The sequence below is a fragment of the Phocoena sinus genome, chromosome 11 (assembly GCF_008692025.1).
Source record: "Phocoena sinus isolate mPhoSin1 chromosome 11, mPhoSin1.pri, whole genome shotgun sequence".
NCBI lineage: Eukaryota > Metazoa > Chordata > Mammalia > Artiodactyla > Phocoenidae > Phocoena > Phocoena sinus.
Window position 1 is genome coordinate 82328986 of NC_045773.1, and position 27909 is coordinate 82356894.

The 27909-nt window shown below is 39.0% G+C and overlaps 4 non-coding genes across 4 annotated transcripts; 2 read left to right on the forward strand and 2 right to left on the reverse strand.

Moving 5' to 3' along the window:
• The first annotated feature begins 6386 nt into the window (after positions 1-6386).
• Positions 6387-6469, forward strand: TRNAS-CGA. Its single transcript has one exon. It is a non-coding gene; the product is annotated as a tRNA-Ser (tRNA).
• Positions 6470-7597: 1128 nt separating this feature from the next.
• On the forward strand, positions 7598-7670 carry TRNAG-ACC. Its single transcript has one exon. It is a non-coding gene; the product is annotated as a tRNA-Gly (tRNA).
• A 3007-nt stretch (positions 7671-10677) lies between these two features.
• TRNAF-GAA lies at positions 10678-10750 on the reverse strand. The gene has a single exon. It is a non-coding gene; the product is annotated as a tRNA-Phe (tRNA).
• A 15490-nt stretch (positions 10751-26240) lies between these two features.
• On the reverse strand, positions 26241-26334 carry TRNAI-UAU. The gene is made up of 2 exons: positions 26297-26334; positions 26241-26276 (listed from the first exon to the last, which is right to left on the reverse strand). It is a non-coding gene; the product is annotated as a tRNA-Ile (tRNA).
• Between the last annotated feature and the right edge of the window lie 1575 nt (positions 26335-27909).

Consider the following 27909-nt stretch of genomic DNA (forward strand, 5'->3'; position numbering starts at 1 on the left):
AATATATGCATTTAAACCTATATATCTCCCTCTAAGCACTGCTTAGTTGCATGTTGTATTTTCATTCTTTCAGTTCAAAGTATTTTCTAGTTTCCATTGTACTTATACTTCATTTAGAAGTGTAATGCTTGTTTCCCAGTATTAGAATTTTCTAATTATCTTTTTGTTATTGACTTCTAGTTTAATTCTGTTATTGTCAGAAAACATTTAAAAATTGTTTTATTCCTTTAAAATTTATTGAGACTTGTTTGAAGGCATTTGTTTGTTTTGGTGAATTTTTAATATGCACTTGAGAATAATGTGAATTCTGCAGTAGTTGGGTGTAGTCTGAATGTCTGTTAGGTCAAGTTGATTGGTTACTAGCTATGGTTCGTCTTCTCTATCCCTACTTATTTCCCCTTTTCTGTCAGTTTCTCATCAGCTGCTCAAGTGGTCTTTAAAATCACCAACAATGACTGTGCTTATTGTGTTTCTTGTTTTAGTTTCCTCAGTTTTGCTTCATATAAGAATTGATATGTCTTCTTGCTGAATTGATCATTTTATCATTATGAAATGTTCCTCTTTATCTTTAGTATGACTTTTTACTTTGATGTCTACTCTGTCTCATATTATATACCCACACCAGCTTTCTAATGGTTGATGTTTTCATAGTTTATCTTTCCCCGTCACTTTACTTTCAATCTTTTGTCTTATTTTTCAAGTGTATGTCTTGTAAGCAGGACACAGAGGACTCCTGTTTTTCTTTGTTTTATTTTACTATTTAGCCTGCCAATTTCTGCCTTTTAATTGTTTATTGCATTTACATTAAATGCAATTATTTATATTTGGGTTTAAGTTGGTCATCATAATTTTTTTCCATTTGTCCTACTTGTTCTCTGTTTCTCCTTTTCTACCTTTCTTTGAATTAATATTTGTTATTCCATTTAATCTTTGTTTAACCTAACATGTAGTATCGTTTCTCTCCAGCTTCTTTTAAGATGTTTTTATCTTTGTTTTTCAAGAATTTCAACATAATTTGGCTATAGTTTTCTTTATGTTTCTCCTGGTTGTTATTTGCTGAACTTATTGAATCAATGAGTTGTTGTCACATTTTTTTTCCCATTGAGCTATAAGTACCCTTAAGATTAGAGCATTTTAATGTATGTAAACTACGTTTTGATTTAAAAAAAAAAAACCCTTCAATGATAACGTCTATACTCCAAGAATTATAGGTTAGTCTCCAATCTCTCATCATATTCAGATTGAAATCTACCTTCCCCTCTTTGGAAGGCACATCCCTCTTCCCTCTGATATGGCTCATATATTTCCCTTTAAGTCTCATTTCTTTCCATGCCTTGCTTCAAATTCTTGGATTCCCACCCCCGCTCCACTCCACGAACTATTCCCACTTCATTCAGTTCCCAGCAACAAAATTCCCTTTCTACCTCTCTACAACCATCATATTTCTTTTCATCTATGAAGTCTTAGATTTGGTGTCATTTTCTCTGGGAAGCCTTCAGGGGCATGCCAGTTTTTTGGCTGTTCGAACAGGTTTCTTCTGAACATTGTGGTAGATATATTTGGTAAACGCATTTCTATTCATGTATAATATTAATTTCAAAAAAAAAAGGAAAAATTTCAGAGACCTAGGGCATCAAGGGGATACCTTCACATGTTCGTTACGTGTGTCCACTTTCCGTAGTGTAGCGGTTATCACGTTCGCCTAACTATGCGGTAGGTCTCCGGTTCAAAACCGGGCGGAACCAGGTCTGGTTTCTACTGTTACTTCTGAACTGATCCCCATTTCGGCACGAAACCCGTGCTTCCTTTTTGTGGTGCCAGACTTCAAAACATACACAGACATTTGCGCTTCTTTTGAGGTCCAGGGGTTTAAAATGAAAAGGCGTCCCGACGCCACCTGCGCTGAAGCCCGGGTCTCCCCGCCGCCCCTCCCGCGCAGGTCGCGGGCCGCTCTTTCTCCTCCTGCACTCGGCGTCCTCCCGCTGGAAGGGCCGAGAGGCCCGAATGGTGTCAACCCGAGGAGACACCCGCTGCACAAGACCCCGCCTGCGCTGCGCAGGAGACACTGGCTCCCTTGGACGTGTGGGTTTTCTGCAAAGTGACTTTCTCCTGAACTTCAGAGGAAGAAAAGCGCTCCACTTTGAAACTGAGCAGCGACCGCACAACTGTCCAGTTATGCTTATTCCTATTGGTACCATCCAGTAGTTCCAAAACTCATCAGGCGTAGATGGGGAAGAAGAGTTGTGGGGAGGAGTAGGGATGGGGGGTTGAGTAAGAGAAGACCCCTGCCCTCAAGAACCCCCTGGGTATCTGTACTGGAGAAAGGCGACTCTTCCCTGCATTTTCGGAACCGCCCCTTCCCCTCCGCTCCCACCACCCCAGGAAGATCCTCTGGGTCTGCTTCTCGGCGGGGCTTGATGTTAGGCTATTCAACTCCAGTGGGTGTCCCCCCGCAGGGGGAAATGCCGGATCCGCCCCCTCCCCCCACGCCACCCCCAGGCTCAGGGCGGACTCGGGGCCCTCGCTTGTCGTTGATTCCTTTTCTTCAGCGGAATCAACGCAACGTTTTCCTAAAACTCAGCATCTGGCATCCAGCTCAGGCGGAGACCTTCCCGGATGAAAGGAAGGATCCTGACCATTTCTGAAATCAGTTAGGTATTCGGGCAGTTTGAGGGATTTCCCGGAAATAAGAAAGGGTTGAGAAGTTTGGTGACTTGTTTGTGTATATTTTATGATATATTTTGCTAAAAACCATTAAGGAGGACAGTTTTTCTTTTGGAATGGACACAACACAGGAAGGAGGGTTCTTCCCGCTTTCCAGACCCACCTTCTGGGAAATTATTCTGTCTTGCAAGCGTTCAACTCAGTTAACATCCGTGCCTGCACGAAGTGACCACACGGGGGCGACAGAGATTGAGCTCTCCGAATGGGAAGCAGGGGCTCCGAATTTGCCCCTACCAGCCTCTAGGAGGGTTCTCACGATCCTTGAGGTGAATTTTTTCAAACTTATTGGGGGAATTTAACTGGTGTTTCCTTAGAGGTTAAGTCACACCAGATCTCATATTCTGGATATTTTGTCTAGATAAAGGCAAGAGGAGGCAGAAACAAGCATTTTAAGAGTCTGAACCACACTACACGTTGTAGATGTCATATTATACGACACATTCCGTATAACTGCTCCAAATACCAACTCTTAAGTACTTCTCCACCCTCACGTCACAGCTCACTGTCTCTTGCAGTCTGTATTCCATACTCATGGGTCTTCAGGTAATCAGTCTCTCTGCACGTGATGTCCCCTCTAGTTGAAGAACTTTGTGCTTGCCTCATTGCTTAGTTATCTCTTGCTCGTGCTTAGATCTCAGCTGGATTATTACTTTCTCAGGGAAGACTTCCTTAAAATCCCTAAGTGAACGTCCTGTATTACTTATAGTATCATGTATTCTCTTTCCCAGCACATTTTACATTTAACAGTGTGATAACTTTCTTAATGTCTGTTTCTCTCACTGGAATGTAGTAAATTGCATGAGGGTAAGAGCAGTGTCTAGTTTTGCTCATCAATGAATCCATGCTGCCTTTCATATACCTGATACAAAATAGACACTCAGTAGATACTGGTGTTAAGATTGAACCCTTACCATGATTCTCTGAAGAAGGTATTCTTTTCCTAATTTCACTGCAAGACTCAGTATCTCAGTAATTTGAGATACTGAGTCTTGCAGTGATCGCCTGTCTGGCCTAAGTGTGGATCTAGTGTGTGTGTTATGACTCAAACATGAGTACGCCTGGCTCCACATTACCTGTTCATTCCTTAATAACCTATTGGAAGTGGGTGTATTTTCTTCAAAGTCGCAAAGCTCTGATCTTTGCACCTGCCATGTGTAAGGGAGGAAAAACTTTTTCCCTACCCTCTTACATCTGTAGCTGGGACCTATGAATTAAACTGACAAAGGACAGATTACTAAAAGAAAACGTTTACAAATTTTATTGATGTTAATATTTTTATTTTAATTTTACATGCACAGAGACTTCACAGAATAGAAGTGAAAACCCAAAGAAGCAGTTAGACTCAAAAGATTTTATACTGTTTTAACAAAGGGCAATAAATTATAGAGAAGTAGAGACAGAGAAAAGAGGGATTTGGGCTTCCAAAGGCAGTAATCTGGGAAGGTAAATACATAGGGCAACTAATAGAAGATAAGGGTTATTTTAGTAAGGTTGGTTGTGCAGTCATCTTGGTGTTGACTTTCCATCTCTGGTGATAAGGGTTGTTCTCCTCCTTCTGGTACAGGAGATGGGGAGGGGAACATCTTCACAAAGGGAAATTAACGCCCTGCTTTTAGGCAGAGAGGAAGAGGGCTGAGAGTCCTTCCTGTGTTTGTTTTTTCTCCGTTGCCTTCAAAACCATCCTTATGCCAAAGTGGTATATTTTGGGGTGGCATATTCTGATTCCCTCCCCATGTTATGTTGTTGAAACTAAAAATGGGAAAGAAAGAGCTAGAACAGTAGTAATAGCTACCATTTGTTACCAGCTATTAAATCAAGTAGTTATTGATTTTTCATATATAAACTAACAAGCAAGCATAAGGGGGTAGGTGCCGTTATTATCATTTACTTGTTTTATAGATGCAGACACGGAGGAGTGCTCAAGATCACCAGGTTGTAAAATTTGGAGCCAGTATTTGCATCCATGGGTGACTGGGGCTAAAGTGTTCCACATTATTGCAGTTTTCTAGAAGAACGGTGGGCCTACAGAAAGACATGGATATTAAGATGGTGATACTGAGCATAGCATATGAAAGTGATTTTACCAGATTAGGGAGAAGGCAGAGAAAGCCAGATATGAAGAGTCTCAGAGGATATGGAGAGTAACCAGAGATAACTGTCACAAACATTATGCTTGCTATTGGTATTGCTCCCCTGGAGGAAATAGGGAAATGAATATTTCAGAACCAAAGGAGACTTGAATTTTTTCATTTAAGCGAATGGGTATGAACAATGGTCCTGATGTTGAGGCAGTGTTCCCTAAGACACACTATATAGACTGCTGCCTTTGAATGTGAGCACCAGAAAAGTTCTAGTCAAATACATGGTTCTTGTGGAAGAAGCTGTTTGTTTTGAACCATCCCAACCTCTGTAGTTCTTCCTCTTTCTCCAAGTCAGCCAACACTGCTTCCCTATCCTCTCCCCTCAACTTCATCCCTAACCCTTAAGGTATTTCTGGAAGAGCAGAAAGATCTTTAGGAAGGAAGTCTGAATGCTGGGTTTCTGTCTTGGTTTTATTATGTTGTGATCCTGGGAAACTTAATAACCTCTCTGCATTTCACTTCCTCATCTGCAAAATGGGATATTAAAACCCATTTCATTCATTTTCAGCAAATATTTATTGAATGTCATCCATTCAATAAATGTACCAGACATTCCTCTAGGTACTGGGAGTCTAGCAGTAAACAGACAAAAATCTCTGCCCTCATTGGAGTTTGCACTCTCATAGAGGAGACAGAAAATACACAAAATAAACAAGCTAGTTTTAAAGTGTGTCAAATGATCATAAGTGATATGGAAAAAAAAAAAAGAACGGGGAGGAGAAGCATTGGAATGAGGGGAGGAGAAGCATTGGAATGAGGGGAGTTTATAATTATGGCCGTGTTTCACTGATAAGGTGATATTTGAGAAAAGACCTGAAGTAGATAAGGGGCTGAGTCATACATATATCAAAGCAAGAGTATTACCAGCAGGGGGAACAGTCAGTGCAAAGGCCCTGAAACAGCAATGTGCCTGATACATACAATGTAAAACAAGAGGGTCAGTATTAATGGCAGCAGAGTAGGCAAGAAGGAGTACAACCAGAGAAATGAGATCACGGACAATCCAGTAGGCCCAGTGAGGACTTTGGCATTTACTCTGATGAAATGAGGAGTTGCCGGTTCAGTTTTGAGCAAAGCTGTGCCATAAAGTGTTTTAGGTTCACAAAGATCTCTCAGACTGTTTTTCATAGAATGTTTTGTAGGGATGAAAAAGGTGGAAGAAGGGAAACCTATTAAGAGATTTGTGTAACATTCCACGTTAGAGATGAAGGTTTCTTGAAGCAGGGCTGTAGCAGTTGGGGTGGTGGGAAGTTTTTCAGATTTTATAGGTAGAACAAGACAATTCCCCCACATCCATGGAATGAAAGAAAAATTGAAGTATTAAAAAATGTTGCCAACTTTTTTTTTTTTGCCTAAATATCTGAAAAGTCGAAATCGCCACTGAGTGAAATAAGCAAGCCTGGAGTTGGAGAAGTTTTTCTTGGGGACACTTAGAAGTCCGTGATCTTATCTCTTCTTCCACTTTGCATGGAAACAATACATGCTAGTCTTTAGTCTGATGAAGAGAGGCACTGCTGATGCGCTGTGATGGCCGAGTGGTTAAGGCGTTGGACTCGAAATCCAATGGGGGATTCCCCGCGCAGGTTCAAATCCTGCTCACAGCGTTTTCGATGTGGCTTCCGCAAAATTTACTGCTGTGCCAACTCGCCTCACAGAAATCACTCAGGCTGCAGTTCCGATTTAGAACACAAATTTTCAAAGGGCATGGGCGGCAGCCAGATTTCAATACATTTCATTGCTCTGTGAGCCTCCTGAGCCCAGCCTCTCCGCTGTCCTCACCGGGTTTAGAGCGCGCTCATAAATACTGGCTGCGATGAAATGAAGTTGTTAAATCTGTTAAGAGAGTTTACAGCAGCAAACTGTACAGAGGAGACGTTGGAATTTGGGGAAATCGTTTCTCTTTGTGATTGTAGAGAGCCGATTATAAAGAATCCTTCTTTAAAGCATTCCCGGGCAGCAATCTTCAGTGTCTGTCCTGATAATCAGCGGCTGCTGGTGAGAGCCATAAAAATTTAAGATAATATTCCATCATATTTGCTACGCGCTCTTTAAGACAAGCGTTTTATACAAACGAGGAAATTGAGGCACAGAGAGGATATATTACGTTTTAACTTCTGACTTTGCCTTGAATTTCAAAAACTTGGTCTCCTTAACGTACTAAACCACTCTTAAAGCACTTTTGCATTTTCAGCTATTTTGCCTACTTTGAACAGCTAAGTACATTTTTAAGCCAATTCTATTCTGTTTTCTAAGTTTATTTTTCCAATGAGATTCTTAAAATGTATATTTCTGTTGAATTCTTGTCTCCTTATTGCATTTTGAGGGCAGATGAATATTCTGAGAAAAAAAAAGGGAATGAAGAGCTCAAAACCAGGCAGTAATATAAGCTGGGTAAGAAAGGATGTGAAATAGAGTGAGGAAAAGTGAATAGATAACTGAGTTCATAGAGATTTGTTCAAGCAACGAGAGCAGCTGCATAGTAAGCACCAAACAAGTTCTCAACTGCGTAGTCAGAGAATAAGTGAAGATTAACCATTGTTTCCAAAGAAAACATTTTATGTAAATCTATGTTATGCAACCAAAGCACAAAAGAAATCATGCTTTCCCAAAGTCCATACAGTCTCTGGTTTTAACCTCTTACTCAATTAAAAAAAAAAAAGCAATCATTCTTTCAGCTGGCATAAACTGTGGATGGTAATGAAAATATGAACATGAGAACACTTATTCAGCAGGGGCCAATGGTGCAATGGTTAACACGTCCGACGACCGATCAGAAGGTTCTAGGTTCGACTCCTTGTTGGCTCGGTAAGCTCAGTTTTTCCTTCATCTTCCTAGGTACTTTTTTCAAAAGGATACTGAAACAATTTTTAAAGTCTTTCGAAAGTATTTTCGTGGAAGTGATCCTTCACCTTCTGTCAGTTGAGTCTGAAAGAGACTTCAGAAGCATCAGAAGACCATCCTGAAAATTTTCTTCCTTTCATCACTTCTTGAACTTGAGAAAAGATATTGGCTGAAAAAGACCACTGGAAGGGAGGGTTTTAAATCAAAGAAACTTTAAAGAAAAATAAACGAAAAAAAGTTTCCTGGCAGTATCTTCTCCATCAATATTTTTTCCCATTGGGAAGAGTCCTCACTCACAGAGGACTACCCTGCACAGCTCTTTCCTCGCATGGCTACTAGCAAAAAGAAAAGGGACATCTCCTGGGGAAAGGTTGAGTAAAGAAAGGTTCGGCTGTTGTGGACGCGGGATGCGAGAGGCTCCTTGCCTCACTCAGTTGGGCCCATTAGGGTTCAGTTCTGAAGCCCGGCGGATGCCCCTCTTCCCCCTCCCTCACCAGCCGTAACTGACCATCTTCTGGAAGTAGGCAGGAGCTGGGAAACCGGACCTCAGTGGACAGAAGAACCAAGAGGAGTGCCCTCCCCATTATTTTTTTTAAGTAAACACCCCAGGAAAAGATGAGCGTGTAAGGAAGACGTGGGAAGGCAGCTTTGGAGCGGCCCCTCCAAAGAACAGACCTGCCTCTTTTCTCTGTGTGGAGACAGAATAGAGAGGCTGGGGGGAAATCACTGCCAAGGCGGGAGGGTGGGTGGTGGGTGGGAAACATTTCTCAAACTAAACCAAAAGAGCATCTTAATATGTGGCTCGATTTCCGAAGGTGTAGCTTGTATCATCGCTCTGCACCGCAGGTAAATTTATCGAAGTTGCCGACGGGCGCTATGAGGAGCCCCTGAGGCTGAAACGAAAGGAACCACCAAGCGCGCTGCCTCCGGGGGCCCAAGTCTGTTGGGCTGTGAACGGATTGAAAGGAGAACTGGCGTCTTACAGCTTCTTATCCCGTTCCCAGCTCTTTACTGCTAAAGGGAGAGAAGATCTTCCATGAAAGCCAAGTGCAACCTCACGTGGAGCGGGCATTTACCTTGGAAACTGCCTGGGATAAGGAAAGAGAACGAAGCACAGACGTTTTGGGAACACACCCCGCGTCTTGCTGCTACTAGGACCACGCTCTAAACAACTCAGTCGCTGGCCACCCTGAGCTTGCTTTCTTTTCTCGATTGAAACTCCTTTAAAGCGCCAAAATAATACTGTCTCCTGAAGGTTCACAAAAACTAAGCAGGCACATTTCGTAACTCTTTTTAACCTTAATCCTTCCCTAAAACACAACCGTCTCGTTCCCACACTACTCCTTCAATTTTCTTCAATAAACTTGAACTTTTAAAGTTATTTTTACTTTGAAAAACTACAACAACCAAGGCGAAACGAAAATACATAGCTTTCTTGTTTCACAAAGAAGACAATATCTGAACTTCCTGTTCTGAGCAGCAGCGTTTCGGAGTTAACACGTACTTTGGATTCTAAGTGCCTACTCGGCAGGCACCAGAAGGTCAAAACCACACCTCGACTGGCCGCTACGGGAATCAAACCCGCCCTCTTGGTGTTATTAGCACCACGGTCTAACCAACTGAACTAATCTGCTACTCTGAAAGTTACTCTCTTTTAAGAAAGTAAATTCGTTTACATTTTTTGTGTTTGAAAAATAAAAGGAACTTCTTTTCCCCCGCTCCCTCAAACCACATTCATAGACTTTCATGAGGAAACTACACGATTTCAATTCTTCTTATTTGGACTAGAAAATCCACGGAGAAATTTTCATGCAGAGGCTGTCTAGTTTATTTGTGGAGAAAGCACTGTTATGAGATTTTCAATCGTGAATGAAGGGAACCTCCGGTTTTTAGAAGCATGTCCCTACTGGATCACTAATAGCAAACGTCTCTTTAATGACTTTCAACTTAGTGACCTAATTTTTTCAAGTCGGTATTAAAATTTTCACCCAACCGTTCATTCTCTGTATCACTCAACTTCCATTTTGAGAAGCAGAGGATCCAAGCACTAGGTTGGAGAGGACAGAACAAGTGAGATGTGCTCTTTGGTCCTTGGTGAGGCTATAGTTTTTAACATGTGAAGTTGAAGGAATCTCCTGCAGCCTCGGGAAATGTCCCTTTACATTTCATGAGGTTGTATCATTTCTTTTCTACTTTTCGAACTTTCATGCTGACTGACCCCTAGTTAAATTTTCAACGAATATATTAATTTAAAGCTAAATGAATCAGCAAGTGATGATTTTGTTGATTTTTAGGCCGACGCTGGCGCAAGAGAGAAGTGTGGGTTTCTAGTGGTAAATATTCAACCGTTACTGGCTCAAGTTCCGCCAGAGTCTTCTAAGTTTTATTCCTCTAGTCTTTAAGAGCTCTTGTCTTGGGTTGCAAGAGCTAAGACTTCAAGGTGCTCAAAAATCACAGAAAAGACATCTATCTGACACCTCTTCTGCAGTCACACGTCCTCTGTACTTGTCAAAATCAACCACATTCTGGCTTTTTGAAGATCCTTGTACATCCCACAGTTTGTGTATAGATCCCTGATGTTCACATAGAAAGCCTTTGCAAAGGAATGAGCTTGGTTTAGTAATTTGAACACCGAAAGAATTACTGTAAATAAGTGGAGAATTGAAAGTGCTTATGCCCTGCTTCTTACAGATGCCTTTAATAACATCTAGGTGCAAACTAAATAAAGCACTAAGTTTTGTGGGGTATTTTTGGGGTATTTTTGTTTTCTTTACCGCAAGGAATTACTTGAAGCTGTGGAAGAATTTATGCATATGGGCATAGAATTGCTTTTTGCCACGGAAATTAAGGGTAAATGTATGTAACCCCTCACTGTATAAATGGCACTAGGGACAATATATTTGAAGGTGACGGACACTTGGTATTGGGTCAGTATCTCCTAGTTCACAATTACAAAAGTGCGTCCAATAAGTGCCGAAACCCGGGATTGAACCAGGGACCTTTAGATCTTCAGTCTAACGCTCTTCCAACTGAGCTATTTCGGCTCCTCCTGGGCTAACTTTTTCTCAGCTACTCCCTTTAAATAGTCTTTTCTTAACAACCTCTTCCATTTCAGAAAGAAAAAAGAAAAAATTTTGCCTTGTTTTCTGAAAATGTAACGTATTTCCCATTTCAAAAATAATTGTACCAACAAAAACGCAGGCAATGGGGAAACATACTCAAAGTTTCCTGAGTATGATAGGAAGAACAAAAAAACAGTGATAAAAGAAAATTTATGTATTGTTCTTAAGGATACGAATTGGATAGCTATAGGGGTGTGGTGATTCAGAGCTTCCTGTTGGAATGGTAAGCTTCCTAGATACATAAGACAACATCATTTGGGATCATTTCTAGCTTGACGCTTAAATATCTTTTATTCTTTCAGTAGTTTTTTATTCCTTTCTATTCTATTAAGGTATGTTATATACAGTAAAGTACCCAAATCTTAAGTGTACAGCGTGTTGATTTTTACAAGTTTACACCCCTTTGTCACCATGCATGCTCCCTCCTGCTCCCTCTGATTTGATACCCCCGCAAAGTAAGCCACTGTTCTGAACTCTTTCACTATATCTACTGTCATTTTTTTTTAAACTTCTACAATGAATCAGGTAGACTCTGCATTCTTTTGTCTGGCTTCTTTCACTCAATATTATCTTTGAGATTCACGTATGTTTTCTAAAGTAGTTAAAAGCAGTTTGTTCCTATGTATCGACTTCCATTTTATGGATATACTACAATTTACTTACCCATTCTGAAGTCGATGGACATTTGGTTTTCAATTTAGGGTTATTATAAAAAGCACTGAACCTTCCTGTGCATGGTTTTAGGTGAACATAATCACTGATTTATTAGATAGATACATAGGTGGAATTGCTGGTCTATAGGATATATGTATGTTTAACTTTATTAGGTGCTGCTAAACTGTTTTCCAAAATGCACGTACCAGTTCTCACTACTGAAAACAATGTATGAGGCTTCTGGTTGCTTCACAGCCTAGCCACTACTGGGTATTGTTATTTTAATTTTAGCTACTCAGGCCAGGATGTAGTGATAGGTCTTTGTGATCTTGACTTGCAGTTTTGATGACTATGATATTTTGCATCTTCCCATATGCTTTTCCCCGTTTAAAAAATTGGGTTGATTGCCAGTTTTTACAAAATTGATTTGTAGTTCATTACGTATTGTGAATGCAAGTCCTTTGTCAGGTATACGTGTTGCAAATATCTTCTAATTTGTGGCAAACCTTTAGTTCTCCTAATTTTGTATTTTGAACTTTTCAGTTTTAATGAAGTCCAATTGGACTTTTAATGAAGTCCAATCTTTACAGTTAGTGCTTTTTTGCATCCTAGTTCAGAAATATTTGCCTACACTAAAGTCATGAAGCTATTCTATGTTTTCTTCTAGAAGTTTAAGTATTTTACTTTTAACATTTAAGTTTATATTCCATTTTCAATTTATATATGGTGTGAGATGAGGATTGAAATCATTTTCTTTACTATATGATTTCAATTGACCCAGCATTATTTATTGAAAAGTCAATCTTTTCCCCACTGAATTGCAATGTCTCCTTGTCATCAAACAGGGAACTGCATATGTGTTTTTTCTTTCCTAGGCTCTCTATTCTGTCCCATTGGTATATGCCTGTCTTTACACCAATATTACACTGTCTTAATTTTTTTAACTTAAAAATAAGTAATAATATCTGATAATATAGGGGCTCAGTTTTGTTCTTCTCACTTTGGATTGCCATAGCTATTCTGGATTTTTAAAAAATTATTATTTCAATATAAATGTTAGAATCAATTGTCAATTTCCACCTCCCACTCTCCCCCAAAATCCTGCTAGCAGTTTTTTGTTTGTTTTTGTTTTTTGTTTTTTTGGCGATGCATAAAATCTATAAGTAAGTTTGGGGAGAATTAATATTTTAGCAAGATTGGATTTTTCTGGCCAGGACCATGGTAGATTCCTCCATTCAAGTCTTTAATTTCTCTCAACAATGTTTGAAAGTTTTCAGTGTTGAAGTGTTGTTTTAAAAGATTAACTGCTCTGCATTTGATGTTTAACAATGCTATTTTACATGGCATTTCTTCTTAAATTTCATTTTCTAATTGCTTATTTTTAGTATAGAGACATGCCATTTATTTTTGTATATCCACCTTATATACAGTAAATTTGCTAGATCTACTTATTAATGATAATTGTTAGTAGATCATTTGGATTTGTATGTATGCTATCATGTCAGTGTGATCAGTGCTGATTTTACTTCTTTCTAGTCTTTATACTTTTTTTTCCCCTTACCTGTTGTTGAGAACATCCAGTACAATACTGAATAGAGGTTACTATGGTGGACACTCCTGTCTTTTTCCTAATCTCAAAGAAAGCTTTCAATATTTCACCATTGCATAAGGTTAGTTGTAGGTTTTTTTTCCCTGAATACTCTTTTAGATTAAAGAAGATACCTTTATTCCTAGTTTGTATAAATTGTAATTATGAATGGGGATTAAACCTTATTAAATAATTTTTCTGCATCTATTGAGATATACATATAATTTTTTTCCTTTAAAATTCAGTGTGGTAATGTATATTGCTTTTTACAGGCTAAACCAAATATTCTTAAATTTACAGAATGAGTTCCATGTGGTCATAATAGATTATTCTTTTAATATGTTGCTGGATTCAATTTACCAAAATTTAGAATTTTTCATCTATTTCCCTGAGATACATTGACCTGAAATTTTCTAGTTTTATAATGTCCTAGTCAAGTTTTGATATCAGGATCATGCTAACTTCATCAAGTAAGCTGGGAAGCTTTCCTTTTATATTATCTGGAAGAATTTGTGTACAGTTTGTATTATTTCTTTCTTAAATATTTGGAAGAATTCACCAGTGAGCTATATTGACCTAAAGTTTAATTTGTAGGAAAATTTCATATTAGAGATTCTATTTCTCTGATTGATATAGGACAGATCAGATTTTCTATTTCTTCTTATGTCAGCTATGGCAAATTGCATTTTTCACTCTGTGACAAATCGTTTCATCTAAATCATTAACTTCACTGACAAAAAGATGTTAATATTTTTGCTTTGTTGATTTTTTTCTATTGTGTGTTAGCTTTCATTTCAATGGATATCTCCTCTTATTTTTAGCATCTTCTTCATTTTACTTTCTTAGAATTAATTTGCTCTTGTTTATCTAGCTTCTTTTGATGAAAGCTTAAATATTTGATTTTCAACCTTTTCTTTTTAACATATACATTTAAAGACATGAATTTGCCTCTCAACACTGCTCTAATTACACCTCAGCACTTTTAATATGTCATATTTTCATTATCATTCAATTCTACCTATTTTATATTTTCCATTTTCCATTTGATTTCTTATTTGGCCCCAGTGTTATTTAGAAATGTGTTCTTTGCTTAATTTCCAAACAGTGGGAGATTTTCTAGATACATTCATTGATTTATAATTTAATTCCACTGTGATGTGAGAGTATATACTACATAACTTAAGTCTTTGGAGATTTTGTTCATGGTTCATTATGTGGTCTATTTTGATATATGTTCCAGGTACATTTGAAAGTAATATGCATTCTAACACTGTTCTATATATTGTTTTAGACATGTCAATTTGGTGAGGTTGGCTAATCATGCAGTTTAAATTTTCACATCTTTACTATGTCTAGTTTGTTCTTGTTCCTTGAATTTCCTGAGCATTTTTTGTTTGTTTGTTTTACCCTGACAGATGTTTGTCTCTTTAGCTGTGGAAGACTGTAGGAGATGACGGGCTGGCCCTCAGATATTTTGAGTTTTTAGTCTCCTATCTCCTACAGCTTCAAATCTAGCAAACATCTTGAAAGGGAGAGCAGCTGTGTGTACAAGATAGAGGCCTGTCTCTAGCTGGACTTTCTGTTTTAAACAGTATGATTATGGAAGATTTTACTCTGTCCTTAGAAGCTTTTGGCCAAACTCCCCAAGTATGCTTGTATAGTCCCCCAATCTATCAAGTGTCTCATTAGGGAAACTAATCATATTTGGGGCTCCTGTAGTTTCTAAATTATCATGTCAGCTCCCTTAACCAATGAAATCCTTTCAGGTTTCTCTTTCCTCCAGAACAGTCCTTTTACAAGCTAATCTCAGTATGTTACAAAACAAAAGAAAAAAATCCAGTTACTATAAGCTCACCACAGAAGGGTTTACCATTCTCTGAAACTCAAATTCATACAGTCTTCATTGCTTCCATAACACTCCCATGTTTTACAAATGTGATGTTTGTAATTGTGATTCATCTCACCTTCTTTCTTGTTGTAGTGGGAGTTTTAGGATTTCGTGTCCTACATAATTTTTCTCAGAGGCAGAAGTTAAGCTCAAATTTCATATTAAGGGGCTTGAATTTAGGACCTCATCTTAAAAGAACTAAAGCATTACCCAGCATACTACCCACGTTAGCCACAGCAAAGACACAGTCTTTGTCTTTATCAAGAAGAAAGAGCTCGGATACTTGATGTGGACATTATTAGAACCCACTGATCCTAATAAAATTATTTCTTACACCGTTTTGCATAGAAAAGTGCTATCATAACTATTTGAAAATGGAAATACAATATTTAGAAATGTCTAGTTGTTGTAATTAAAGCCTAATTAACTGAACACCATGAATAATGAGAAATCCCAAAGGCAGTACCTACTGCACCATTAACAATAACATTCTAATCTATAAATAGAAGTCGTTTTATATATATATATATAATATATATATATAATATATTGTATATAAGTGCAAAGACAACACATGGGAAATGTCCACAAGGGAAATTCATTCATTAGAGACTCAGTGTGCAGATATTTATTGGTAGCTGCCTAGCATGTACCAGAACTCCCAGAAGGAAAGTGTTCAGGATAAACCATATTGTTTGCACAGTTTAGGCAGAGTGAGCCACTTGTGTCATTTAAGAAATGGTGGGAACTATTTCAAAATCTTAGTTTCCAGATACCAGCTAAGGGCCCATCTTGCAAGCTGATCTTTCTGAGAATAGCAATCTCAGGCTTCTATGTTAACCCTTTTCTGTACAATCCCCTTAAAAGTAACTAGACCCAGAGATAAATATTTTCTATTCATCTGATTGAGATTTCCGAGCAATTCCCAACGTAAATAACTTCACCTGTAACTCGTCTACTATTCCCTATAAAAATCTAAAGCAAACCACTTTGCAGAGACACTGATCTTTGAATCTGGAATTCTCTCCTGAATGCAATAGCCCAAATAAAATAAATCTCATTTATCTGGGTTTTGTCTTTGACAGTTTGTTGCCATGAGTCATAGCCCACCTCAGACACCCATCTTTTCCATCCAGGCACCGGGTCTTCGCACGCCTGCTGTGGCCCTTTCCTGACTGGCAATTTGGAGATCCCTCAGTGAGTCCAGCTCCTGGACCCTGTGCTCCAGACATGTGTCAGTTGTAGCATGGCAAGGATTTGATTTTTGTTCCTTGTCTGAGCACTATTTTGGTTTGGTTTTGTTGCCAGTTTTTGCTTACCTTTGGCATTTGGGGTTAAAATATAAAATCCACCCCTCAACCCTCACCATTACCTGCTTTTGCATTATGATAACGATTCAGTTCATTACCTCCTAAAATGGCAGAATTTAACTACTAGGACACTCTTTTTATTATGTCTTGATTATTTAAGATAACAAAGTCTTTCCACTTTCGAAACAGTTAAGGTTATTTATAATTACATTACCTCCTATGTTTACTTTTTAAACTAGACTCTATTCTTTAGAGAATTTTTAGGTTTACATAAAAACTGAGCAGAAAATACAGAGACTTCCTATATACCATCTTTTCCCCACTTCGGAGTTTCCCCGATTATTAACATCTTGCATTAGTGTGATACATTTGTTACAATGGATGAACCAATACTGGTACATTATTACTAGCTAAAGTCTATAGTTTACAGTAGGGTTTGCTCTTTGTGTTGTACAGTTCTATGGATTTTGACTAATGCATAATGTCACGTATCCATCATTATAATGTCATGCAGAATAGTTTCACTGCCCTAAAAATCTCCTGTGCTCCATTTATTCATCCCTCACACAAGCCACCAACCCCTGGCAACCATCAACCTTTTTCACTGTCTCTATAGCCTTTTCCAGAATGTTCAATAGTTGGAATCATACAGTATGTAGCTTTTTCAGACTGACTTCTTTCACTTAGCTATACACATGTAATGTTCCTCCATGTCTTTTGCATGGTTTGATAGCTCATTTCTTTATCGTGCTGAATAATATTTCATTGTATGGGTGTACCACCGTTTATTCTTTCACTTAACAAAGGACATCTTGGTTGCTTCCACATTTTGACAATTATGAATAAAGCTGCTATAAATGTCTGTGTGCAGATATTTGTGTGGACATAGGTTTTCAATGCATTTGGGTAAACACAAATGTGTGCAATTGTTGGATCATCTGGAAAGACGATGTTTAGTTTTGTAAGAAACTGTCAAACGTCTTCCAAAGTGGTTGTGCCATTTTGCATCCCCACTGACAATGAGTGAGTCTCTGTCTCCACAGCCTCAAGAGCATTTGATGTCAGTCATTTGGGTTTTAGCCTACTAAAAGGTATGTAGTGATATCTTGTTGTATTAATCTACAAATCCTTAAATATATATGTTCAACATCTTTTCATATGTTTACTTGCCACCTGTAGTTCCTCTTTGATGAAATGTCTATTCAGATCTTTTGTCCATTTAAAAATTGGGTTGTTTACCTATTGCTAAGTTTTAAGAGTTCTTTGCGTATTGTGGATATTGGTCCTTTATCAGACATGTGTTTTGCAAATATCTTCTCCAGTCTGTGGTTTATCTTTTCATTCTCTTTGCATGGGCTTTCACAGAGCAGATTTTAATTTTAATGGAGTCCAATTTATCACTTTTTTTCTTTCACCGATCATACTCTTGGTGTAGCATCTAAAAAAGTCATTGTCATGGGAGTTCCCTGGTTGTCTAGTGGTTAAGATTCAGCATTTTCACTGCCCTGGCCCAGGTTCAATCCCTGGTTAGGGAACTGAGATCCCGTAAGCCATACAGCATGGCAAAAAGTTATCACCAAACCCTAGGTCTGCTAGATTTTCTCCTATGTTATCTAGAGGAGTTTTACATTTTACATTTAGGTCTGGTCTATCATCTACTTGAACTAATTTTTGTGACATAGGATCTGTGCCTAGACTGTTTTTTGTTTTGTTTTGTTTTGTTTTGGCATGTGGATGTTTAGCTGTTCCTGATTCATCTGTTGAAAACACTGTCTTTTCTCTATTAAGTTGTCTTTGCTCCTTTGTCAAAGATCAGTTGACTATATTGGTTTAGATCTATATCTGGACTCTCTATTCTGTTCCATTGATCTATTTGTTTATTCTTTCACCAGTACCATACCGTCTTGATCACTGTAGTTTTATAACTAATCTTGAAGTTGGATAACGTCAGACCTCCAACCTTGTTCTTCAGCATCCTGTTGGCTATTCTGGATCTTTTGTCTTTCCATATATACTTTAGAATCAGTTTATCAATACACATAAAGTAACTTGCTGGGATTTTAACTGTATCTTTTGAAGAATTAGCTCATTCAATCTAAGTAATCAAATTTGTGGGCATAAATAATAATATGTAATATTCCTTTATTATCTAGTACTCGTGGCCCCTCTTTCACTTCTAATATTAGTAATTTTGTGTTCTTTTTTTTCTTTGTTAACCTGGCTAAAGGTTTATCAATTTTATTGATCTTTTCACAGAACAAGCTTTTGGTTTTGTTGATTTTTTTCATTAATTTCCTGTTTTCAATTTGATCGATTTCAATTCTAAAGTTCAATTTTACAGTCATTTCTTTTCTTCTTCTTCCCTTGGATTTAATTTTGTTCTTCTTGTTTCCTCTGGTGGAAGCTTATTGATTTTAGATATTTCTCTCTTTTTTTCCTCATATATGCATTCATTGTCCATTTCCCTTTAAACACTACTTTCTCCACATCCCACAACTTTTGATAAGTTGTATTTTAATTTTTATTAGTTCAAAATATTTTGGAGAAACTCAGTTCAACCCAAAACACAGAAGGAATATATAAAGGTAAAATCAAATATTTTATTTTTATTTTTAAAATCAATCTAACAGATAACAGTTTGCTAAAAATAATAGCAACAATGTATTCACTGATTATAACTTATAGATAATTGAAATGAATAACAACAATGTTATAATTGATGGGAGGAAGGAATTGGGAAAATTCTGTTATGAGGTATTTGCACTACCCATGAAGTTGTGTAGTGTTATTTGAAAGAGTATTTAGATTAGTTATAAATATAAATTGTGAGCTCCCCTAGTTTCTGGTGGTTTGCTGGCAATCTGTGGTGTTCCTTGGCTTGTAAATGCACTACTCCAATCTCTGCCTTCCTCTTCACAAGGCATTCTCCCTGTGTTCATGTCTGCTTCCAAATTTCCCCTTATTATAAGGAGATGTCATATTGGTTTTACTGGATTAGGATTCCCCTCCTCTCCAGTATAAGTTCATCCTAACTTAATTAATCTGCATTTATCCACATTACATCTGCAATTATCTTATTTCCAAATAAGGCCACATCCTGAAATACTGGAGGTTAGGGCTCCAACATATGAATTTGGAGCAGAGGAAACACAATTCAACTGATAACAGTGTAGTTGTATCTTGTCTTTTTATTCACTCTGATAGTCTTTGTTCTTTATTAGTGTATTTAGAACATTTATATTTAATGTGACTATTGCTATTGTTGGATTAATATCTACCATATTTGTAACTACTTTCTATTCATTTTCCTATTCTTTGTTTTATTCTTTGTCTTCCACTCTGTTTCTGCCTTCTCTGGGTTTAATTGAGCATTTTATAGATTCTTTTTTCTCTCCTCTTAGCATATCAATTAGAGTTTATGTACTGGATACTCCAACTAGTACTGGCTCCAGCTGTGAGCTTTTGCCCTGGGCTTCTACCCGCTGGTAACTGTGATTCAAGAGATCTGCCTCTCTCTCCTGTTTTTTTGTCAGCATGTTTCCCTGTGACTCAATTCTCTGATATATCTAAGAAGAGTTGTTAGTTTTTAGTTTTTCTTAGCTTTCCTGTTGTTGTGAGGTAGGGAGTGATGACTTCCAAACTTTTTACAATTGGGGTAGAAACTTGAAGTCCTCTATGTCTACTTTTAAAATCTTATTGTCACTTTGATTAACTAGGCAGCCAAGTATCGTTTTCCAGTAATATGTGATCCTGTTTAATTAGGTGTTCAAAATATCTGACAACTTTTGACATTTTTCTTCCTCAAATCAAGTCCTAATGTACATCATTTGCAGCTAAAACTGGCTTTGAGATTTCCCAGAAGGCCCTAGAAAAAGAGGTAAAAAGAGAGGTGCTAGAAAGAGTTTAATTTATTTGATATATTACAATATATATATATTGCATGGGAAGCGTTGTCAAATTGGAAGAGGTATTTAGCTTTCTACTTGGAGTTAGTCAAACAACAAAGTCCCCTTGACTGTCCTCACTTCTGACACTATTTGCAAGTTTGGGGAGGGTTCCCAAAAACACCTTTGGGTTTGATAATTCACTAGAAGAATTCACAGAAATCACCAAAAGCTATTATGCTCACTGGCTATGACTTATTACAGAAAAAGGATACAAATTAAAATCAGCCAAAAGGAGAGACATATAGTGTAGATTCTGGCAGGGTTCTAAATATAAGACTTTCCTTGTCCTCAGGATGAGTTACCCTCCTGATGTTGATGTGTGACAATACACACAGACTATTGCTAGCTCAGGAGTATCACCCAACCTTCCTTGTCCAGAATTTTTATTGGCGCTTCATTACATAGGCATGAGTGATTCTACCCACATGCTTGAACTCACTGGCTAGGCTGACTGATACTGAGTGAACTGAAGCCCTCCCTGTAGATCACATGGTTGGTTTTTCTGACGTGGCTACAGAGAATGGCCAACCCCACCACCCCCCGCCCCCCAAATACACTACTATTAGATGTGATACAGATTACCTCCCAAAAGCTGAGGGCAAAGGCCAGACCTCTCTTTGGGCGTGGCCAAATTTTTCTCTACATGGGAAGGGATGGGCTCCTCCCCAGACCCTCACCTAGAATGGTATCTGGCAAAGAGAATGAGAATAATTCTATTTTTCCAAGAAACTAATAACATAAATGAGTAGCCTGTACTGAGGGGAACTGGTTGGCTGGGGATAGGAATAGGGAGGGCCTTTATACATAAAATATTTTGAACCATATGAATATATTATGTATACAAAAAATTTGAAAATTAACAAAGTAGTTATATGAAATATAATTTGGACATGCCAAAGACACAAAAGTAGGCCATATTTATGTTATAGATAAAATCACCTGGAGACCCTTTAAGGATACAAATCTTTTCAGCTTGCGTCAGCAACAGAAACGGAAACTGGGGAGAAATAAATAGTAAAGAAACCCAAAAGGTCAAAATGGTAAGAAAAGTTTCTTGTTCCACTATTATATAAGACACGATAATTCTATAAATAGTCTAAAAAATTATTGGAGTATTCTTATATGAAGAGGAAAAAATTTTAAGCAGAATATTTAACTCTTTTTCATAATAGTATGAGATCTACAGTAGTTATTTACCCTACAATGGGGCTAAAACAAACTCATTTCGAATTCTAATTATTAGCCAAACATATATTTTAGTCCTTTATTTGGCAGAAGCATATATCAACTCTAGAAAAACCTTGAGTAGCAGTGTTCAAAATGTCCAATAATTTCATCTGGAACAACCAAAAAGAAACACGTTGTTTTTCCTTCTCATCATTCCCATCCAAACCACCTTATCTTTTCCTTCTTCTTTTCCTATCCTCCTCTTCTATCCAAAGTTCTGACTTTATTCCACTGTACAGTTTTGAGACTCTATTGATATTTTTGAGGCTTTACTAAGTGTCACACACTGGACTACTTAATTGAAAAAAAATTTTTTAAATAGTCATGGCAATTGTCCTTGATAAGCAAACTAGTAGGAAGACAGTTGTATGTGTAAATACATCGTTTTTACAATGAGATAAATGTGAATTTAATATTACAAATTATCTATTAGTAAGAAGAAATAAATTATCAGATTTTTTTTCTGGGCCATGAAGTATGAGTAGGCATCTGTCACATGGACAAGAGGAAGATGAGCATTATTTGTAGAGAAAAGAGCTTAAGAGGTCTTTTTTATTTGCACTGGTAAATCTCTTTTCTGACCTCAGACCTTTACGTTCCTTTAGTGAAAGAAACTGCAAGACAAAACAAAACTCTCTTGCTAATGTTGCTCATTTCCCAGAGCTGAAATTTAACCTTTATTTTGCCAAAATGAATAAATTAAATCAATACAATAAACTTTCACCCTAAGCAGTGAGAATGGGGTAAGACGAAGGAGTGCTGTAAAGGAAGCAGAGACCTCCACGAAACCACAGGCGGAAAAAGTATGTGAGAGTTACAATCTCTTCAGTCAGCAGCTGAGCTGGGTGCTAAATAAACAAGCAATGAAGATGCAGTCCCTGTCTCCCCCAAGGAGCTTATGACCCGATAAATGAGAGTGAATTAAGATAAGACTGAACAAATACATCAAGTGCCTTGCACAGCATATGTAGCTCACAGGAGAGCGTGAGATCCAAACTGTGGAGGTGGAGCTCTCATCACGTCCTAAGGACAGACAAGTGCTCTCCAATGGAAGAAGTAGAAGCAAATGAAAAGGAGGAGCAAAGAAGTTTCAGGGCAGAAGAGGAGTATTTGCCAAGGTACAGAGGCCTTCGGGAACATTGACTGTGAGCACAGAAATATTGAGAGATATTAAGGAGGTAAGATAGAACTGAGAAGACTCAGGAACAGATAAATATGGGGAGTGTGGAGAAGCCGGGAATCAAAAATGATTCTCTGCCACAGAGATCAGCACAGTGTCAAGCTAAGTAAAAGAAATCTAACACAAATGGCTACAAACGGTATCATTTTATTTACATGAGATTCTAGTAAAGGACATATTATGGTGATAGAAAGCAGATCACTGGTGGCCAGAGGCAGGAGTGTAGGGAGATGATGAACTACCAAAGAGCAGGAGGAAACTTTTTAGGGGAAAGGTGCTGTTCTCCATGTTAAATGCAGTGCTATGTGTACAATGGTATATAACTGTCGTGGTAGGCAAATAAGGGTTCCCCAAAAGAGGTCCACACCATAGTCTCCAGAACCTGTGAATGTGCTTCCTTACATGGCAAAAGAGTCTTTGCAGATGTGATTAAGGTAAGGATCTTAAAACAAGGAGGTTACCCCGGATTATCCAAGTGGGCTTGATATAATCATAGGGTCCTTAAAGATGGGAGAGAGAGGCATAAGAAGATGAGAGTCAGCGAAGATGTGACAGCAGAAGCAGAGATCAGAGTGATGCAGTTGCTGGCTTTGAAGATGAATGGGGCCAATGGCCAAGGAATGTGGGCAGCCTCTAGAAGATAGAAAAAGCAAGAAAAGAATTCTCTGTGAGAATTTCCAGAAGGAACACAGACCTGCCAACAGCTTGATTTTAGTCGACTGAGAGCCATTTTGGACTTCTGACCTACAGAACTGCAAGACAATAATTTTGTGCTAAGCCACTAAGTTTGTGCTAATTTGTTACAGCAGCAATAGGAAATTAATACAATTATCAAAATTAATCAAACTGTACACTTAAAATGGGTGAATCTTATTGTACATACATGTCTTACTAGAAAGGAAATGTTAGAGAACTGTATCTCTGTTTTTTGTTTTGAACAGCTCCGCAGAAGCTGGTGTGATCAGAGTCATTTCAGAGTTCTAAAATCAAGCCATGGAAACCAGGGACAACCCCAGCCCTTGACTGGTCTGAGATTCCTACAGAAAACATGAATAGTCCCTGGAGACATCTTTGTGCCTCTGGCAACTTTACTTTCACACTGTTTCCTCAACCGTCGTTTGGTCACTGTCTTAACTAGTATTATAAAATATCATGTCATGCATTAGCTTTTAAGAATCATTGAAGAGGCTTTTCTGTTTAAATATTCAGTAAGTCCCTTACATACAAACGAGTTCCCTTGGAAGAGTGCATCTGTAAGTCCAATTTGTTCCGAAGTCCAACAAAGTTAGCCTAGGTACCCAACTAACACAGTTGGCTACATGGTACTGTACTGTAATAGGTTTATAATACTTTTCACACAAATAATACATAAAAAACAAACACACACACAAAAAATTTAATCTTACAGTACAGTACCTTGAAAAGTACAGTAGTACAGTCCAACAGCTGGCACACAGGGGCTGGCATTGAGTACACAGGCAAGAAGAGTTATGAATGGAGGAGGGAGAGGGGGTGGGAGATGGTAGAGCTGAAGGATCGTCAGCAATAGGAGACAGAGGGCAAGCTGCAATTTCACTAATGCCTGACGTTGATGGCTCAGGTTCTGGTTCCTAGCTGGATTCAATTCTATCTACCCTCTTGAAAAAAACGATCCAGTGATATCTGGGTAGTAGCTCTTTTTTTCTCGTTGTAGATGACACGGTAGCACTGGATTGCATTCTGAACGGCTGCTGCAACCGTCGTGCACCATTCTACCTTCAGGTCCCGTGCCTCAAAACTAACAGTGCCTCCTCAAAGAAAGAAAATCCTCTTGCCATTGCCTGCATCCTGAATCTCTTTGGTTCTTCAGTTACTTCTTCCTCTTGTCTCTCTTCATCCTTTCTCTAAGCCTCCAATTCCTGGTGCTTCTTAGCAGTACCATCTACATCACCACTGCTTTTATGCTTGCCTCCAGACATCCTGGGCTTGAAATAAAGAGACTGTACTGCCGTACTCTATACAGTACTGTACAGTAAAGTACACAAAAACACACCTACTTGTAGCGGATACACGCACATGACAAGGTACGCCAGACACGTGAACTAACCTATGTGGTTGGATGTGCAAACACACATTCGCATCTTTGAAAGCTCGCCTCTTGAAGGTTCGTATGTAGGGGACTTACTGGAGCGACCTCTGTTCCTTGTTCTCCTCTAACTATGCTCATGGGGCCATTCCCACGTCTAGGCTTTTGCATTTGTTCATACCTCTGCCTCCACCTCTTTCAACATATATATCCAAGACTTTCTCCCATATTTCCTTCAGGTTTCTGCTCAAATGTCACTTGCTTAGAGAGGCCTTCTCTAACAACCTTACCTCATATAGCACTCCCAGCATAATCCCTGTTATCCCTGATCCCTCTTATACTATTTTTGTTTTTCTCTATAAAACGTATCATCACTTTGTCTTACTGTATATTTATATTTACTTGTTCATTGTTTATTTCTCCCTACTAGAACTTAGATTCCAGAAAGCAGAGGCTGATTTTTAAAATTTTACTGCAGTAATCTCAGCACCTAGAGTGGATCTGGGAAAAAGCAAGCATCAGGTATTTGTTGAATGACTGCCTTTGAGATACAGTGCACAGGAGAGGGAGTGGATTTGAAGTTGATGATTATCCCATGTGTTGATGTTGCAGATCTGTGTGAATTTCTGGACAAAAACATCCCGTAGGCAGTAGGATGCATAGATCTGGATTCAAATGCGAGGACTGGATGGGAAAGAAATACTACAATCATCAGTATTTAGAGAGATGTTGTAATCAAGGGAATGAATATAATACAAAGAATGTGTATATCATTAGATGAGAAAAAAGCTGAGATAGAACTGTGGGATATAGCCATATGTAAGAAACAGAAGAGAAGGAGGGCCCTGTGAGACACTGAAATCCAGGAGAAACTGGTTAAAAGCAGAGCAACATTCAATCATTTATTTCAGACACAGCGTCAGGATGAATGTCATTTTCCCAAACAAGGCCGTTTATTTTCTGATGAAATTAGGAAGAGATACATACATAGCCACCTATGTTTCATTGCTGGGGGAAATTATTTTCTGTTCCCCAGTCTGGTTTATGTAAAGTAGGCGGTGGAGCCTGACTCAAAGCACATGTATATTTCAAAGATGGAGTTCAGCAACCTCACTGCAAATCTTGTGGAACTCAAAGCTAAGATGCCTGACAGCAGCTTCCGGAAATCCGTGAGCCCCGGTGACAGCTGCACGAAATTGCAGAGCACAAGACCCAGGTTTTCCTCCTCCTTGCTCAGTCCCCAAGGATCTGAGAAATGGTTTTTTAAAAGGATCGAGGAAAGGGTGAGGGAGACTCATCTGAGGCTGTACAACCTGACTTTAAATTCTCCTGATTGAGGAGAATCGAAATTGCTTGAATATGTTCAATCTGCCTCCTTTTGGCTTGTGATTTCTTCCTATGTTTGAAATATGACCAAATATCCTCCTTAATCATAGAATATCTCCATTCTCACCATGGAAAACGTAATAACCTCTTTTCAGCTTTTTCTTTAAAGAAGAGGAACAGAAAGCAGTAGAATGAAAAGAGACTGAAATCGTAAAGGGCAGAAAACATGCTCCAGGTGAGGCTCGAACTCACAACCTCGGCATCACCCGCACATATACTGCTGTATAAGTACCGCGCGCTAACCGATTGCGCCACTGGAGCATGCTTTCTTTGCGTTTTCGGTGCGCGCTCTACAGAGTCATGAGCGACGGGCGCGCTCGGTCCCCGAGACAAGCTGGAGCTGGAGTGCGCGACACTGCTAGGGACCCTCTTCACCGCTACCCTCCTCCACCGCGGCTACCCTGGCGAATAAAACACGCTTTGTTCGAGACACTTTCATCTTTCGCGGAAGCGTGTATGTGATCCTTCCTCTACGCCAGCGTAAATCAGCATTTCCCCGGGATCCGGGGGTGCTCCTTTTAGAAGCCCCGAGAGAAAGCTGAGGAGAAAGAGCGAGCGGACTCTAGCTCTTCCTCGCCTTGACCCCAATAAGGGAACGATATCCATGGAAGACAAGGGCTATTTAGCTGAGGCAGAGCATCACCGCGCACCGCCTGGCTGGTCCGTGATGCTTCCTACCAGATGGAGGACGCCGAGAAGCCGAGACAGCCCAGCCCTCGCTCGGCGAGTCTCCCAGCACCCGCCGCGCTCCTGGAGGGACTACCCGCCTCGCTGTCCAGCACCTCCAGGCTGCGCCTCCCGGTTCCCCCAAATCCTCCCCGAGCCTGCCTGAAAACCGCATTCGAAGTCATACAGCCAGCTGGTCCGGCATCTCTTGCGGGAAAAGCCAGAGTGGTAACCGCTCCTTTGTGGCGCGTGTTACAGAAATCAAGGCGGTGTCCACCACCACTAATCCCACCCTGCTCCTCCACCTGCTTTGACCTTCTTTAGAGGTTCATTGCAGATAGTTTGCCTCTGCGATCTAATGCCCACCCAGTATCCTCGTTTCCTGCCTGGGGCATCTAATTATAAAGGCTAGTTTTGTTTATTTGTGTGTTTGCTTGCTTGTTTTTGGCGTGGGGAAATCGCAGCTGTCACATACACACGAGATATGAAGCCTTTTGGCTTTTATGGAATAATTCCTGTCAGAGAAAAGGAGAATTGTGTAAAGAAGGGAATAGTCTATTCCTGACCACAGAGTACTTAACAAACAGGACAGAGAGTAATAGACCAGTGAGCAAATTTCTCCATACTGACGCATGAAGGGATGTGAGGGCAGAAGTGTTTCCACATCTCAGTGTCTGTTGCATTACTGAATTGGGATCTTTACATACACCTTAAAGTGAGGAGCAGTGAGAAGCGATATAGACTCTTTAGTAATGACCATCTCACCACACGATCTCCTCCTACATTCCCACCACACAGTCCTAGAGAGAGACCGAGATCTGCCTGAACCTCTAGAGGTCATTCCATCTAAATAACAATAGCAGCCACTAGTTGGATCGAGCTTATCATGGGCCAGGCACTGTTCTGAGTGATTTATATAAACCTCATAAGAGCACTCATGGTGCTGTGTTCCAAGTCTGGATCTAGGTAAGAAGAACCAGTATCTAGGGAATTACTGTTCTTAAGAGATGAAAATTTACAAGACTCACAGTATGTCACTGGATATTAAACTGACTTTCATTAACACAACATAGGCATTATAATGGAGAAAAATGTTGATAGAAAGCTAAGTGCTTTTAATTGTTAATATTAACACACACACACACGGACACACACACACATTCTGATCTC